The sequence below is a fragment of the Pleurodeles waltl genome, chromosome 5 (assembly GCF_031143425.1).
Source record: "Pleurodeles waltl isolate 20211129_DDA chromosome 5, aPleWal1.hap1.20221129, whole genome shotgun sequence".
Classification (NCBI taxonomy): domain Eukaryota; kingdom Metazoa; phylum Chordata; class Amphibia; order Caudata; family Salamandridae; genus Pleurodeles; species Pleurodeles waltl.
Window position 1 is genome coordinate 717,139,973 of NC_090444.1, and position 17,155 is coordinate 717,157,127.

Sequence of the window (17,155 nt, forward strand, 5' to 3'; positions counted from 1 at the left end):
TGAAAACATTCCCCTCACATCTATTGCAGTGCACTTAAATTGACCTGGCAGATTTGTGATGGTGTGGGGCTCCTGCAGAGTGCCAGCTGGACACTGTTTAGTGTGTGTGCTCCCCAGGTTTGCAGGAAATTATCCTCAGACTATAATATCAGGCATATGATTGGGCTCACCGCTGGGCTAGATGGTTGTCTGCGGCAACTTCCTTCGAGATGAATGAATGAAGGGATTTGCAAAACACACAATCATTACTCCAAGGTGTGGCCTCGCGCTCATAGAAAGGCACAGAGATCCAATCACCAATTCTGGTTAAACCATGGTGAATATCCTTGTTTTAAAAAGTTTTGTTTAAACAAAGAACTCATTGCTGTTGTGAGAGAAGAAGACATGTAGGCAATTCCACTCCCTGGCTGCCAAAGCCATGAAGGATCATTTTGCTGATGTGCAACGACTAAACCTGAGAATGACTACGAGAAGGCATCTGAAGATCTAAGGGGCATATTTATACTCTGTTTGTGCCGAATGTGCCTCAAAAAGTTTGACGCACATTCGGCGCAAACCGTGCACCATATTTAAACTTTGACACCTGAGCCCGCGGACGTCAAAATTCCTCCGTGTGAGTCATTTTTGGGATGCGGGAAACTGCCTTGAATTAATGACATGCAAGGTAGGCGTTCCCGCCCAAAAAATGACTTTAAGGCCTGTGCGCCTTATTTATATTCCTGTGTCATTTTGACGCACAGGAGAGGGCGGGCCTTAAAAAACGTCGCACAGCCTGATGTGCGCCGTTTTGTAACGCCTGGGTGAGGGCAGGCGTAAAGCTACTGTGTACTGCCAGATATGATTGACTGTTGTCACAATATATAAAAATATGAGTTGGTGATAAGGTGGGCAAATTACTCTTTTGGTTGACTAACAGAGAATCCGATGCATGAATAATACCACTGGTCCTAGAGTCTCCGGGTCGCTACATTAGAAAGGCTGCTGAAATTACACAAGCGTTTGCCATGCACTAGGAAGAGCTTTATGCAGGACAAACCCCACCCAGATTGATCAACATTGCCCAGTTATCATGGATCTCTTCGTCCAACTCATTTAGGGCCCAGACAGTGCAAAATTAGACCGACCCATCTCCGAAACAGAAATACAGCAAGCAATTATGTGTATGCCCTCTGGCAAAACACCAGACCTAAATGGCCTCCCAATAGAATTTTTCAAGAAGTACTCCTCATTGCTGTTGTCCCACCTTAGGGCAATACATGAATAAGCATTGGAACAGTTAGAACTGCCATATGATTTGCGAGGTGCCCCCATTATGATCCTTCATAAGCTAGGTAGCCCCCTCATTCACAGGCCTCATATAGGCCATTAAGGCTTATTAATACAGAAGCCAAGTCCCTCAATAAGGTTATATCCAATATACTGCGGGAAAATCTGATCCTAATTAACTGTGATCAAACTGGATTCATGCTAGGTGGAAGCACCTGACAATAACTCTGATGGCTGCAGGTCGCCCTGCTACAATCCTGGAAGCAATAGAGGGAAACAGCCTTGCTCTCACTGGATTTCCAAAAGACCTTTGACATGGTACTTTGGCCTTTAGTGTTCAATGTGTTTAAAAAGATGAAGTTCGGACAGCACTAGTTGAGGGTGCTCTGCTCTTGCCCATGCATTTAATTCAGGGTAAGTGGCACCCCGTCAAACCCCTTTTACATATGAAGCTGTGGTACACATTACGGATGCCCACCCTCTCCTCTACTCTCTGACGTAGGGGGAGAACCCATAGCAGAATGGGCAGCCGAGATGTAAACCTGCGAGCATTCGCAAAGCACCCTGAAAGCTCTGTTCTTAAATATTCCACGAGCCTAAGGTTTATGGAGATGCCTCAGGGTGAACTTTGAGAATCAACATACGTTGATTGCAGGAGATCCTCCACAGAATGCTTATACTTCAAAGTAAAAAATCGCGACTACCCACTTGAAATACTTAGGGATGATGGTCATCTGCGTCACGCAAGGTTGGGTGGGGTCTTACTATGGCTCCACTGCTTAACAAGAACAATCAAAATATGGAGGGATGTGCAACGTTATCGCTCATTATCATGGGACAGGTCACCCTCTTCAAGATGATCGCCTTTCTTCTTATCCTGCAGGTCAACTAAAACTACACATTTTTACTTCTTAAGCCGTTCCTCCAATCTAAATATGCTTCCTTTGTGCGATTCCTCTTGCCAGGCACAGTTCCAAAGGTCTCCTTTGCTAAGTGCACACACACTACTTCAACAGGGCTTGGGGGTTCACATATATTTAACTTTATAACTGGACATCTCAACTAATCCCACTAAACAATTAGCTCTTTTATGATAGAGGAGACAGGGTTGTGCGCCTGGAACTGGATATGCTCGACCCATTTGATCTGCATTCCCAGCTCGTGGTAACACAATCCCCTTGCACTGCCCCCACCCTCATCCCTGTCATAGCATCCCACTTGAATGCTGTAAGGCAGCATTTAAATATACTCGATGGCCAGGCAGGGTGAGAAGAAACTTCTGTGGCACTGAACCCTGCTCATGCAGGTGGCAAAGTCGCAGAGTTTTTACACCTGGGCCCACATTTATAGGAAAATGATGGAGAGAAATGCTGCCCCAAAATTGGCAGCGCCGCGCTCTGTAATTTTCACAATGCAGGGATGAGCCACATTTAATTGAATACGGTGCACCCCTGTGTTGTCCTCTGTACTGGCGCTAAATTTAGCTGCCAGGACAGGCATCCTTCGACCATCATGCAAGGATGTCTGCCTTGCGGGTGTGATTGTTTATTTGCGGGAAGGTGTCCCTTCCTGCACATAAACCATCACTAATGGAGATTAGGCACTTCTGTGTGTGCCATAAAATGCAGCACACACAGAAGTGCCAGGGCAACATTTTCGAATGATTGTTTATGTGCAGGAAGAACGAGTTACTTACCTTCGGTAACACTTTTTCTGGTGGGTACAGTAGCTATCTGTGGATTCCTGATCTTATGAATTCTCCCAATGCGCCAGCATTCAACAGAAATGTTCTTCCAAGCTCTTCACGTCGATGAGGATGTCACAATTGCACGGCTCCGCACGCGACTCCGTCTGACGTCATTGTGGCAATAAGAAGTCCTTACAGGCGTGCTGACGTCAGTTTCCCCATTTTTTACATGTCTTCGTGGTGAACAGGTGAATACCGACTTCACAAGAACAATCTATATACTAATACAAATACAAATATAAACCATAATATTTGTTTATATTAAAACAGCAAAAACGTATATGCATTTATAGTAAAAGAAGTCTTGGTATGACCAGACAGGCAACGGGGAGGTGGGTGGGACCTTGGGGAATCCACAGGTAGCTACTGTATCCACCAGAAAAAGCGTTACCGAAGTTAAGTAACTTGTTCTTCTGATGGATGAAACTACCTGTGGATTCCTCACCTTATGAGTAGAATCCAAAAGCAGTCCTGCACTTGGAGGTGGGTGCCTGACCAGTCAAACCAAGAAATCCTGCAAAACAGAACGTGCAAACTGGACATCCCTCCTAACTTCCAAGTCTAAGCAATAATGCTTCATGAAAGTGTGGAGGGAAGCCCAAGTTGTGGCCTTACAAATTTCAGCAACTGGGACATCTTTAGCCAAGCCCGAAGTAGCAGACTTAGCCCGGTGGAATGGGCCCTAATACCTTCAGGAGGAACCATCTTTGCCAGTGAATAACAAATCTTTATGCAAAGAATGACCTACCTGGAAAGGATCCTCTTGTGGACGGCTTTGCCCTTCATCTTGTCCACATATCCAATGAAGAGTTGATCATCAATACGAAAGTCTCTTGTCCTTTCAATGTAAAAACTCAGTGCCCTTCTTGGATCTAGGTGATGAAGTCTTTCGTCCTCCTTTGAAGGATGGGGCGGAGGGTAAAAGGACGAAAGTGTTATAGATTGCCCCATATATGAGATGGATTGACAGCTTTAAGAAGGAAAGCCGCCCTGGTTCTCAACACCACCTTGTTGTGAGAAAGGATGTAAAAGGAGGTTTCACACTAAGAGCCTGGAGATCACTCACACGCCTAGCAGACATGATAGCTGTGAGGAAAACTGTTTTCAAAACTAAAAGCCTCAATGGGCAAGAATGAATAGGCTCAAACAGTGAACCCATTAAAAAAGTAAGAACCAAATTCAAATCCCACTGAGGCATGAAAAACAGAGTGGGAGGAAACTTGTTAGTCAAGCCTTTCAAGAACCTAATAACTATAGGGGACTTAAATAAGGAAGGCTGATCAGGAAGGCACAGAAAGACCAACAGAGCTGATAATACCCTTTCACAATCGCAACTGCACATCCCTTCTGTGCCAAGGAAAGGGCAAAAAGCAAAACATCAGCCAAATGGGCCTTTAAGGGATCAATTTGCTTCTCTCCACACCAAGCAACAAATTTTGCCCATCTAATAGCATAGACAGTCTTGGTGGAGTGTCGCCTGGCCGATAAGATAACATCCACCACTTCTGGAGGGAAAGAAAAGGAACTCAGATTACCCTATTCAATCTCCAGGCATGTAGGTGCAGGCTCTGGAGGTGGGGGTGTAGAACCTGCCCCTGCGACTGTGAGAGGAGGTCTGCCTTGAGAGGGAGACAGAGCGGAAGGCATAGTGAGAGTTGGCCAATCCGGGGCTATTAAAATGACTTGAGCCCGATCTTGGAGAATATTCCTCAGAACCAGAGTAATCAAGAGTATGGGGGGAAACGCATAAAGCAACTTGTCGCACCAAGACATCTGAAACGCGTCCCCAACGCTCCCTACACTGGATACTGGAGGCTGTAGAATGACAGGTAGTGGGCATTCCCCCGAGTGGCAAACAGGTCTATCTGTGGAAATTCCCACATCCGGAAGATGTGAAGAACCAGGTCTGGATGAGACGCCACTCGTGATCAGCCGAGAAATGCCGACTGAGACTGTCCGCACATACGCTGAGAACTCTGACCAGATGGTTTGCTACTATGCAAATCCGATGGTCCTATGCCCAGAACCAGAGACACAAAGCCTTTCTGCAGAGAAGATATGACCTTACTACTCCCTGCATGTTGATGTACGACATCGCTGTAATGTCTGTCAAGATTTGAACTGACAGACCTCGAAGGGACGGGAGGAAGGCCTTAAGAGCCAGACGTATTGCCCGTAATTCCAACAGATTGATGTGAAACATCTGTTCTACTGGAGACCAACAACCTTTGATCTCCAGGTCCCCCAGGTGAGCTCCCCACCCTAGAGTGGAAGCATCCGTTATGACCGTGGCCACCAGAGAAGGTAGACAAAACGCCCTTCCTTGGGAAAGGTTGCCGTCCACATCCCACCATTGTTAATCCGCTGCAGCATCTCTGGAGACTCCACGAGATCCCCTTTGTGTTGAAACCCATGCATGTGGAGGCACCACTGGAGAGCCCTCATGTTCCAACGTACATTAGTGACCAACAGAATGCAAGAAGCGAACAGACCGATCAGACGTAGAACCTTGAGGACCGAAACATTCACTCCCTTTTGAAACATTGGAATTAACGCCTGAATGTCCTGAATCCGCTGAGGAAGAGGATAGGCCCGATTCAATGTTGTATCCAGTACTGCCCCTATGAACAGGAGGCACTGAGAGGGCTCCAGGTGAGACTTGGGCATTTTTACTGTAAAGCCCAGGTTGAACAACAACTGTGATGTCATTTGCAAGTAATGCAGCACAAGCTCTGGGGACTTGGATTTTATCAGCCAATTGTCCAGGTAAGGAAATGCAGATACTCCCTTCCTTCTGAGGACCAATGCAACCACCGCCATCACCTTCATGAAGACTCGAGGTACGGAAATAAGACCAAAATGAAGGACCGCAAACTGGTAGTGTTGCGACCCTATCACGAACCCGAGATACTTCCTGTGCGACTTCAGAATGGGGATATGAAAATAAGCATCCTGCAAGTCGACAGACACCATCTAGTCTTCCTTGTTCACGCCAGAAGCACCTGTGCTAGAGTCAGCATTTTGAATTTCTCCTGTTTGAGGAACCAATTCAAAATCCTCAGGTCCAGGATAGGCCTCAATCGACCATCCTTCTTGAGAATCAGAAAATATCTCAAATAGCATCCCTGACCCCTTTCCTGCTCTGGAACTAATTCCACTGCACCCTTTAACAAAAGGACTTGCACCACCTGCTGAAGCAACAGGAGATGAGCTTCCATGCTAAACGAATTACAGGGAAGGATGAGAGAGGGAATCTCTAGAAAAGGAAGGGCAATACTGTACCCCCACAATATTCAGCACCCAAGGGTCCGATGTGACTAACTCCCACTCCTGGAAAAAATGAAATAGCCTTCCCCCTCTGGGAGAAGCATGATTCAAGATGGAGAAAGAACTAGGGCTGCTTTTCTTGTTGGCTTCTCTCAGAGGAAGAAGGTGAGGCAAGAGGCTGCTGAGTGGCTCCTTGTGTTCTAACCCTCCCCAACCCTCTATAAGACCTATAGAGAGGGTTGGCAGGTTGCTGCATGCTGGACTGTGGCCTTCCATGAAAAGAGGATCCAGGGCCACACTCCCTAAACCTCTGAAAAGATCTAAAGGGTGTGGACGCTGAAGACTGGAGCCCCAAGGACCTTGCAGTAGCCCTGCTGTCTTTAAAACGCTCCAAGGCAGAGTCAGCCTTGGATCCAAACAACTTCTTGCCATCAAATGGAAGGTACAATAAAGTTGTCTGAACGTCCGTGGAAAAGCCAGAAGACCTAAGCCACGCATGCCTTCTGGTCGCCACCGAAGAGCCCATAGTCCTGGCAACTGAATCAGCTGCATCCAAACCCAACTGGATAAGCTGCTTGGCTGCTGCTTGAGTGTCCAACAGAAGCTCATCAAACTGCCCCTGCACATCCTGAGGCAGGCTAGGCACCACAGCTCTTGCCCTGTCCATCAGGGCATGAATATACCTCCCCAGCACAACAGTAGCATTGACCGACTTCAAGGCTATACTGCACGATCCCCATCGGGATCCATTAGGCGCCGGCATCGACTCCATCGGCGCCGTTGGCAACATCATCATTGGTGCCAAGCCAGCACCTTCAGCTGGATAGAAGGGTACAAACGGGGCCTTTATGTATGGCGGCGGTGAACCCACAGAGAAAGCTAATGGACCCGTGGGACCAGCCGGTGCACCAGCAGGGGCCGTAGCACTGTTGAAAATGCTAAACATAGCATTAAGGAACGCCGCTAGATCGGCTCCCGGAGTTGGGAAGGCAGGAAACCTCTGCTCATCTTGAGGTACTTGGGCCGAATCCGAAGCTTGTGCCACCGACTCGAAGACCTTCATCAATGACGACGCCGGAGAAGCCTGTGGACTCTGAGTAGTGATCGTTGGACTGACTTCCCACGCCGTACGGCACAGTCTCGGAGGGGACCGAGACCAATCTCTGGAAGAACGGCATCAAGAATAATAACGGAGCCACTTCTTTTGAGATCTTGAGGACTTATGTGAGGAAGAGTCCCTCACCTTAGCTCTTCAATGACCCTTATGCCCCTTCTTAGCTTTTGCCAAGAAGAGCTTATCCTCTCTCTCTTTCAAGGCCTTCGTGGTCATCCGCTGGCAGGACACGCACCCCTCCACTCCGTGGTCCGAGCTTAGGCACCACAAGTAGTCCCCATGAGGCTCTGTGACCGACATGCGACCCCTGGACTCATAACAAGGCTTAAATCCTGATTTCTTTCTGTGGAGACATTGTAACTAGTACAACAAGAACACCTTCGAAACAGTAACTGTTCGAGAGTCAGGAAAAACCATTAGCATCAAAGGCACAGAAAAACGGGAACTTAATTCATAAGGTGAGGAATCCACAGGTAGTTGTATCCATCAGAAGGGACACCTTCCCGCACATAAACAATCATGCCTTGCATTTTGCTCTTTCTAAGTGTGCTGCAGAATGCAGCACGCATGGAAAAAGCAAATAACAAGAAGGAATAAAAGTATTCCTTGTTGTTGTGCCTTTCCAACGCCACCTGTGGGGTGGCACTATATTTTGCCGCTGCCTCAGTTTTACAAAAACTCGTAAATCTGAGGGAGCGTCAAAATGCAATGGGTGTTGCTGTGGCATGCCCACAGTGTAGGAGGCTGGACTGGCTTGTAGTGAGTACCAAGGGGTACTTGCACCTTGCACCAGGCCCAGTTATCCCTTATTAGTGTATAGGGTGTCTAGCAGCTTAGGCTGATAGATAATGGTAGCTTAGCAGAGCAGCTTAGGCTGAACTAGGAGACGTGTGAAGCTACTACAGTACCACTTAGTGTCATATGCACAATATCATAAGAAAACACAATACACAGTTATACTAAAAATAAAGGTACTTTATTTTTATGACAATATGCCAAAGTATCTTAGAGTGTACCCTCAGTGAGAGGATAGGAAATATACACAAGATATATATACACAATAGCAAAAATATGCAGTATAATCTTAGAAAACAGTGCAAACAATGTATAGTTACAATAGGATGCAATGGGGAAACATAGGGATAGGGGCAACACAAACCATATACTCCAAAAGTGGAATGCGAACCACGAATGGACCCCAAACCTATGTGACCTTGTAGAGGGTCGCTGGGACTATTAGAAAATAGTGAGAGTTAGAAAAATAACCCTCCCCAAGACCCTGAAAAGTGAATGCAAAGTGCACTAAAGTTCCCCTAAGGACAAAGTAGTCGTGTTAGAGGAATAATGCAGGAAAGACACAAACCAGCAATGCAACAACTGTGGATTTCCAATCTAGGGTACCTGTGGAACAAGGGGACCAAGTCCAAAAGTCACAAGCAAGTCGGAGATGGGCAGATGCCCAGGAAATGCCAGCTGCGGGTGCAAAGAAGCTTCGACTGGACAGAAGAAGCTGAGGTTTCTGCAGGAACGAAAAGGGCTGGAGACTTCCCCTTTGGTGGACAGATCCCTCTCGCCTTGGAGAGTCGTGCAGAAGTGTTTTCCCGCCAGAAGAATGCCAACAAGCCTTGCTAGCTGCAAATTGTGCGTTTAGCGTTTTTGGACGCTGCTGGAGCCCAGGAGGGACCAGGAGGTCGCAAATTGGACCTGAAGAGAGAGGGGATGTCGAGCAAGACAAAGAGCCCTCACTGAAGCAGGTAGCACCCGGAGAAGTGCCAGAAACAGGCACTACGAGGATGTGTGAAATGGTGCTCGCCGAAGTTGCACAAAGGAGTCCCACGTCGCCGGAGACCAACTTAGAAAGTCGTGCAATGCAGGTTAGAGTGCTGTGGACCCAGGCTTGGCTGTGCACAAAGGATTTCCGCCGGAAGTGCACAGGGGCCGGAGTAGCTGCAAAGTCGCGGTTCCCAGCAATGCAGCCCAGCGAGGTGAGGCAAGGACTTACCTCCACCAAACTTGGACTGAAGAGTCACTGGACTGTGGGGGTCACTTGGACAGAGTTGCTGGATTCGAGGGACCTCGCTCGTCGTGCTGAGAGGAGACCCAAGGGACCGGTAATGCAGCTTTTTGGTGCCTGCGGTTGCAGGGGGAAGATTCCGTCGACCCACTGGAGATTTCTTCGGAGCTTCTGGTGCAGAGAGGAGGCAGACTACCCCCACAGCATGCACAAGCAGGAAAACAGTCGAGAAGGCGGCAGGATCAGCGTTACAGAGTTGCAGTAGTCGTCTTTGCTACTATGTTGCAGGTTTGCAGGCTTCCAGCGCGGTCAGCAGTCGATTCCTTATCAGAAGGTGAAGAGAGAGATGCAGAGGAACTCGGATGAGCTCTTGCATTCGTTATCTGAAGTTTCCCCAGAGACAGAGACCCTAAATAGCCAGAAAAGAGGGTTTGGCTACCTAGGAGAGAGGATAGGCTACTAACACCTGAAGGAGCCTATCAGCAGGAGTCTCTGACGTCACCTGGTGGCACTGGCCACTCAGAGCAGTCCAGTGTGCCAGCAGCACCTCTGTTTCCAAGATGGCAGAGGTCTGGAGCACACTGGAGGAGCTCTGGACACCTCCCAGGGGAGGTGCAGGTCAGGGGAGTGGTCACTCCCCTTTCCTTTGTCCAGTTTCGCGCCAGAGCAGGGGCTAAGGGGTCCCTGAACCGGTGTAGACTGGCTTATGCAGAATTGGGCACCTCTGTGCCCAACAAAGCATTTCCAGAGGCTGGGGGAGGCTACTCCTCCCCTGCCTTCACACCATTTTCCAAAGGGAGAGGGTGTCACACCCTCTCTCAGAGGAAGTTCTTTGTTCTGCCATCCTGGGCCAGGCCTGGCTGGACCCCAGGAGGGCAGATGCCTGTCTGAGGGGTTGGCAGCAGCAGCAGCTGCAGTGAAACCCCAGGAAGGGCAGTTCGGCAGTACCAGGGTCTGTGCTACAGACCACTGGGTTCATGGGATTGTGCCAACTATGCCATGATGGCATAGAGGGGGCAATTCCATGATCATAGACATGTTACATGGCCATTTTCAGAGTTACCATTGTGAAGCTACATATAGGTAGTGACCTATATGTAGTGCACGCGTGTAATGGTGTCCCCGCACTCACAAAGTTCAGGGAATTGGCTCTGAACAATGTGGGGGCACCTTGGCTAGTGCCAGGGTGCCCACACACTAAGTAACTTTGCACCTAACCTTTACCAGGTAAAGGTTAGACATATAGGTGACTTATAAGTTACTTAAGTGCAGTGTAAAATGGCTGTGAAATAACGTGGACGTTATTTCACTCAGGCTGCAGTGGCAGGCCTGTGTAAGAATTGTCAGAGCTCCCTATGGGTGGCAAAAGAAATGCTGCAGCCCATAGGGATCTCCTGGAACCCCAATACCCTGGGTACCTCAGTACCATATACTAGGGAATTATAAGGGTGTTCCAGTAAGCCAATGTAAATTGGTAAAAATGGTCACTAGCCTGTTAGTGACAATTTGGAAAGAAATGAGAGAGCATAACCACTGAGGTTCTGATTAGCAGAGCCTCAGTGAGACAGTTAGTCACTACACAGGTAACACATTCAGGCACACTTATGAGCACTGGGGCCCTGGGTTACCAGGGTCCCAGTGACACATACAACTAAAACAACATATATACAGTGAAAAATGGGGGTAACATGCCAGGCAAGATGGTACTTTCCTACACAACCCCCCCCCCCAAACGAAGGACAATAAGACTAGCCATGACCTGATGAGTCTTCATTGTCTAAGTGGAAATATCTGGAGAGTCCATCTGCATTGGAGTGGCTACTCCCAGGTCTATGTTCCACTGTATAGTCCATTCCCTGTAGGGATATGGACCACCTCAATAATTTAGGATTTTCACCTTTCATTTGTTCTAGCCAAAGTAGAGGTTTGTGGTCTGTCTGAACAATGAAGTGAGTGCCAAACAGGTATGGCCTCAACTTCTTCAGAGCCCAGAGCACAGCAAAGGCCTCCCTCTCAATGGCAGACAAACGCTTTTCTCTAGGGGTCAACCTCCTACTAATAAAAGCAACAGGTTGATCCTGGCCCTCAGAATTAAGTTGTGATAGGACTGCCCCTACTCCTAATTCAGATGCATCAGTCTGGACATAGAATTTTTTAGAGTAACAAGGGCTTTTTAGGACAGGTGCAGAGCACATGGCCTGCTTCAGCTCCTCAAAAGCTTTCTGACAGTTTGCTGTCCATAATACCTTTTTAGGCATTTTCTTGGATGTGAGGTCATTAAGAGGGGCTGCAATGGAGCCATAGTTCTTAATGAACCTCCTGTAATACCCAGTGAGGCCTAGGAAGGCTCTCACCTGAGTCTGAGTGGTAGGGGGAACCCAATCAATAATTGTTTGGATTTTCCCCTGAAGTGGTGCAATCTGTTCCCCACCAACAAGGTGTCCCAGATAAACCACCTTACCCTGCCCTATCTGGCACTTTGAAGCCTTGATAGTGAGGCCTGCCTTTTGCAGGGCCTCCAAAACTTTCCATAGGTGGACCAGGTGATCATCCCAGCTGGAGCTAAAGACAGCTATATCGTCCAAATATGCTGCACTGAAAGCTTCCAGCCCTTGCAGGACTGTGTTCACCAACCTCTGAAAAGTGGCAGGTGCATTTTTCAAACCAAAAGGCATTACAGTAAACTGGTAATGTCCTCCAATGGTAGAAAATGCAGTCTTAGGTTTAGCATCTTCTGATAATTTGATCTGCCAATACCCTGCAGTCAAATCAAAAGTGCTTAGATACTTGGCAGATGCCAGTGTATCTATAAGCTCATCTGCCCTGGGTATAGGGTGAGCATCAGTTTTGGTTACCAAGTTGAGACCTCTATAGTCTACACAAAACCGCATTTCCTTCTTTCCATCTTTAGAATTGGGTTTTGGTACCAGTACCACAGGAGAAGCCCATGGACTGTCAGAGTGCTCAACCACTCCTAGTTCCAACATTTTCTGAACTTCTTGCTTTATGCAGTCCCTGACATGGTCAGGCTGCCTATAGATCTTACTTTTGACAGGTAAACTGTCTCCAGTATCTATAGTGTGCTCACACCAAGAAGTGGTGCCTGGCACAGTAGAGAAGAGTTCTGAAAATTGTCCTAGGAGATTTATGCAATGGTCTTTCTGCTCAGCAGTAAGACAATCTGCCAAAACTACACCTTCCACAAGAGCATCTTGTTCTGTGGAAGAGAAGAGATCAGGTAGAGGATCACTGTCTTCTTCCTGTCCCTCATCAGTTGCCATGAGCAGGGTGAGATCAGCCCTGTCATAGTAGGGTTTCAGGCGGTTGACATGGAGCACCCTAAGGGGACTCCTGGCAGTGCCTAAGTCAACCAAGTAGGTGACTTCACCCTTCTTTTCAACAATTGTGTGGGGTCCACTCCATTTATATTGGAGTGCTCTTGGGGCCACAGGCTCCAAGACCCACACTTTCTACCCTGGTTGGTACTGAACCAAAACAGCCTTCTGATCATGCCATTGCTTCTGGAGCTCTTGGCTGGCCTGAAGGTTTTTACTGGCCTTTTTCATGTACTCAGCCATCCTTGATCTGAGGCCAAGTACATAATCCACAATATCCTGCTTAGGAGCTTTTAAAGGTTGTTCCCAACCCTCCTTTACAAGTGTGAGTGGACCCCTAACAGGGTGTCCAAAAAGAAGTTCAAAGGGGCTGAAGCCCACTCCTTTCTGGGGTACCTCCCTGTAGGCAAAAAGGAGGCATGGTAGAAGGATATCCCATCTCCTGCGGAGTTTTTCAGGGAGACCCATAATCATGCCTTTGAGAGTTTTATTAAATCTCTCCACCAGTCCATTTGTTTGTGGATGATAGGGTGTTGTGAACTTGTACGTTACACCACACTCCTTCCACATGGCCTTTAAGTATGCAGACATGAAATTGCTTCCTCTGTCTGATACTACTTCCTTTGGGAAGCCCACCCTGGAAAATATTCCCAGGAGGGCCTTTGCCACTGCAGGAGCTGTAGTGGTCCTTAAAGGAATAGCTTCAGGATATCTTGTGGCATGGTCCACTACCACCAAGATAAACCTATTGCCTGAAGCAGTAGGAGGGTCAAGGGGGCCAACTATGTCAACCCTTACCCTCTCAAAGGGAACCCCAACCACAGGCAGTGGGATAAGGGGTGCCTTTGGGGTGCCACCTGTCTTGCCACTGGCTTGACAGGTTTCACAGGACTTACAAAATTCCTTTGTGTCCTCAGACATCCTAGGCCAATGAAACAATGGAACCAATCTGTCCCAAGTTTTCATTTGACCCAGGTGCCCAGCTAGGGGAATGTCATGTGCCAGTGTTAGGAGGAACTTTCTGTACTCCTGAGGAATCACTAATCTCCTGGCAGCTCCAGGTTTAGGATCCCTATGCTCAGTGTACAAGAGGTTGTCCTCCCAGTAAACTCTGTGAGAGTGACTGACATCCCCATTAGCCTGTTTGACAGCTTGCTGTCTGAGACCCTCTAATGTGGGACAGGTTTGCTGTGCCACACTCAGCTCCTCTCTGGCAGGCCCCCCTTCACCCAAAAGCTCAGCAGTGTCTGCTTCCAGCTCCTCTGGTGTAGGTTCTGCACAGGGAGGGAATTCTTCTTCCTCAGAAGTTGAATCCACTGTAGAGGGAGGGATAGTAGGAAGTGGTTTGCTTCTACTAGCCCTAGCTTTAGGGAGCACTTGGTCCATTGTTCCAGGATCCAAGCTTCCCTGTCCTTTTTGCTTTTTGGCCTGAGCCCTTGTCAAAGCAAAAATATGCCCTGGGATGCCCAGCATTGCTGCATGGGCCTCCAACTCCACATCTGACCAAGCTGATGTCTCCAAATCATTCCCTAATAGACAGTCTACAGGTAAATCTGAAGCTACCACAACTTTCTTTGGACCAGTTACCCCCCCCCCCAGTTGAGATTTACAACAGCCATGGGGTGGCTTTGTGTTATGTTGTGAGCATCGGTTACTTGGTACTAGTGTCCAAGTATGTGTTGTTCAGGGTGCACCAGTTTCTCAATCACCATTGTGACACTGGCACCTGTGTCCCTGTAGGCCTGGACCTCAACACCATTTATTAGGGTTAGTTGCTTGTACTTCTCCAAGTTATGGGGGCAAGCAACCAAAGTGGCTAAATCAATAGCCCCTTCAGAGACTAAAGTAGCCTCTGTGGTCTCCCTAATCAGACCAACCCCAACTAAGTTACCAAAAGTGAGCCCAGCTACTCCCTTGGATTGGCTATTAGTAGGTTTGCTCCCACCACCACTGCTATTAGTAGGGACACTAGGTGTAGCAGTAGGGGTTGTAGTGGTAGGAGCAGTGGTGCCTTTCTTTGGACAACTGGGATCTGTTGTCCAATGGCCTTTTATTTTACATAAACAGCACCATGGTTTCTTTTCCTTGTTCTGATTAAAGGAGGATTTGGACCCACCACCCCCACCAGAGTGTTTTTGTGGGCCTGATGAAGACTCATTTTTAGATTTGTCCCCACCCTTGTCAGAAGACTTACCATCCTTCTTTTTGTTGCCATCTTTGTCACCCCCTGTATGAACTTTTCTGTTCACTCTTGTTCTGACCCATTTGTCTGCCTTCTTTCCCAATTCTTGGGGAGAGGTCAGATCAGAGTCCACCAAGTACTGGTGCAACAAATCAGACACACAATTATTAAGAATATGCTCTCTCAGGATTAAGTTATACAGGCTGTCATAATCAGTAACTTTACTGCCATGTAACCACCCCTCCAAGGCCTTCACTGAATGGTCAATGAAATCAACCCAGTCTTGTGAAGACTCCTTTTTGGTCTCTCTGAACTTTATCCTGTACTGTTCAGTGGTTAAGCCATAACCATCCAGGAGTGCATTCTTAAGAACTTGGAAATTATTAGCATCATTTTCTTTCACAGTAAGGAGCCTATCCCTACCTTTTCCACTAAATGATAGCCATAGGATAGCAGCCCACTGCCTTTGAGGGACATCCTGTACAACACAGGCCCTCTCAAGTGCAGCAAACCACTTGTTAATGTCATCCCCCTCCTTATAAGGGGGAACTATCTTGTGCAGATTCCTGGAATCATGCTCTTTTGCAGGATGAGTATGGGGAATACTGCTGCTGCCACCATCGGTATCTAAACCCAACTTCTGTCTTTCCTTCTCTAATTCAAAAGACTGTCTATCCAAATCCAGCTGTTGCTTTTTAAGCTTCAGTCTGGTTTGTTCCACCCTCAACTTATTGAGTTCCCTCTCTAACATTCTGTCATCAGGGTTGGTGGGAGGGACATTCCTAGAAACAGAGCTATGATGGGAATGAACAGAAGGAGACCTGTCCTTTACAGAAGCCACCCTAACAGCTTGGTTAACAGAAACATTACTACCAGTATGGTGAGAATAAATGCTTTTGCTATGATGTGAGACAACACTATTTATATGGTGTGGCTCATCATCATTACCATCTATGCTAGATTGTCTAGTAATGGGCAGGCTAGGAAGTTTCTTTCCTGAATCTTTTCCTGGGGGAGTCCCTGAATCAGATTGGGAACTATTAGGTACTTTTTCAACAGATGAGGCACCTATGGCCTTATCCTGTTCTCTAAGCATGTTAAGTAACAGTTCCAAGGAAGGATTTTTCCCTACACTCAAACCTCTCTCTATACAGAGACTCCTTGCTCTTTTCCAGCTAAGGTTGTCATATGCAAGTTTGGACAGATCAACATTTTGGCCTGTGCCAGACATTTTTTTAGAGAGAGTTAAAGTGATAGAAAAAGAGAAAAAAAGTTTTCAGAACTTTTTGGAAAGACAGAAAAAAACTTTTTAAACTTTTAAGAACTTTTTGAAAGTTTAGAAGTACTTTTCAGCACTTAGAAAAGAGTGAAAAGAGAAAATGCAAAACTTTTTGGCTATGTGTATATACACTGACCTTGTTTTGTATATTTTTCTCTTATGAAAAGTACAATGACAAGAGTGGTAAGTAGTCTCAAGCACTTATCCCACCACTGCACAACCAATGTAGGAGGCTGGACTGGCTTGTAGTGAGTACCAAGGGGTACTTGCACCTTGCACCAGGCCCAGTTATCCCTTATTAGTGTATAGGGTGTCTAGCAGCTTAGGCTGATAGATAATGGTAGCTTAGCAGAGCAGCTTAGGCTGAACTAGGAGACGTGTGAAGCTACTACAGTACCACTTAGTGTCATATGCACAATATCATAAGAAAACACAATACACAGTTATACAAAAAATAAAGGTACTTTATTTTTATGACAATATGCCAAAGTATCTTAGAGTGTACCCTCAGTGAGAGGATAGGAAATATACACAAGATATATATACACAATAGCAAAAATATGCAGTATAGTCTTATAAAACAGTGCAAACAATGTATAGTTACAATAGGATGCAATGGGGAAACATAGGGATAGGGGCAACACAGACCATATACTCCAAAAGTGGAATGCAAACCACGAATGGACCCCAAACCTATGTGACCTTGTAGAGGGTCGCTGGGACTATTAGAAAATAGTGAGAGTTAGAAAAATAACCCTCCCCAAGACCCTGAAAAGTGAGTGCAAAGTGCACTAAAGTTCCCCTAAGGACAAAGTAGTCGTGTTAGAGGAATAATGCAGGAAAGACACAAACCAGCAATGCAACAACTGTGGATTTCCAATCTAGGGTACCTGTGGAACAAGGGGACCAAGTCCAAAAGTCACAAGCAAGTCGGAGATGGGCAGATGCCCA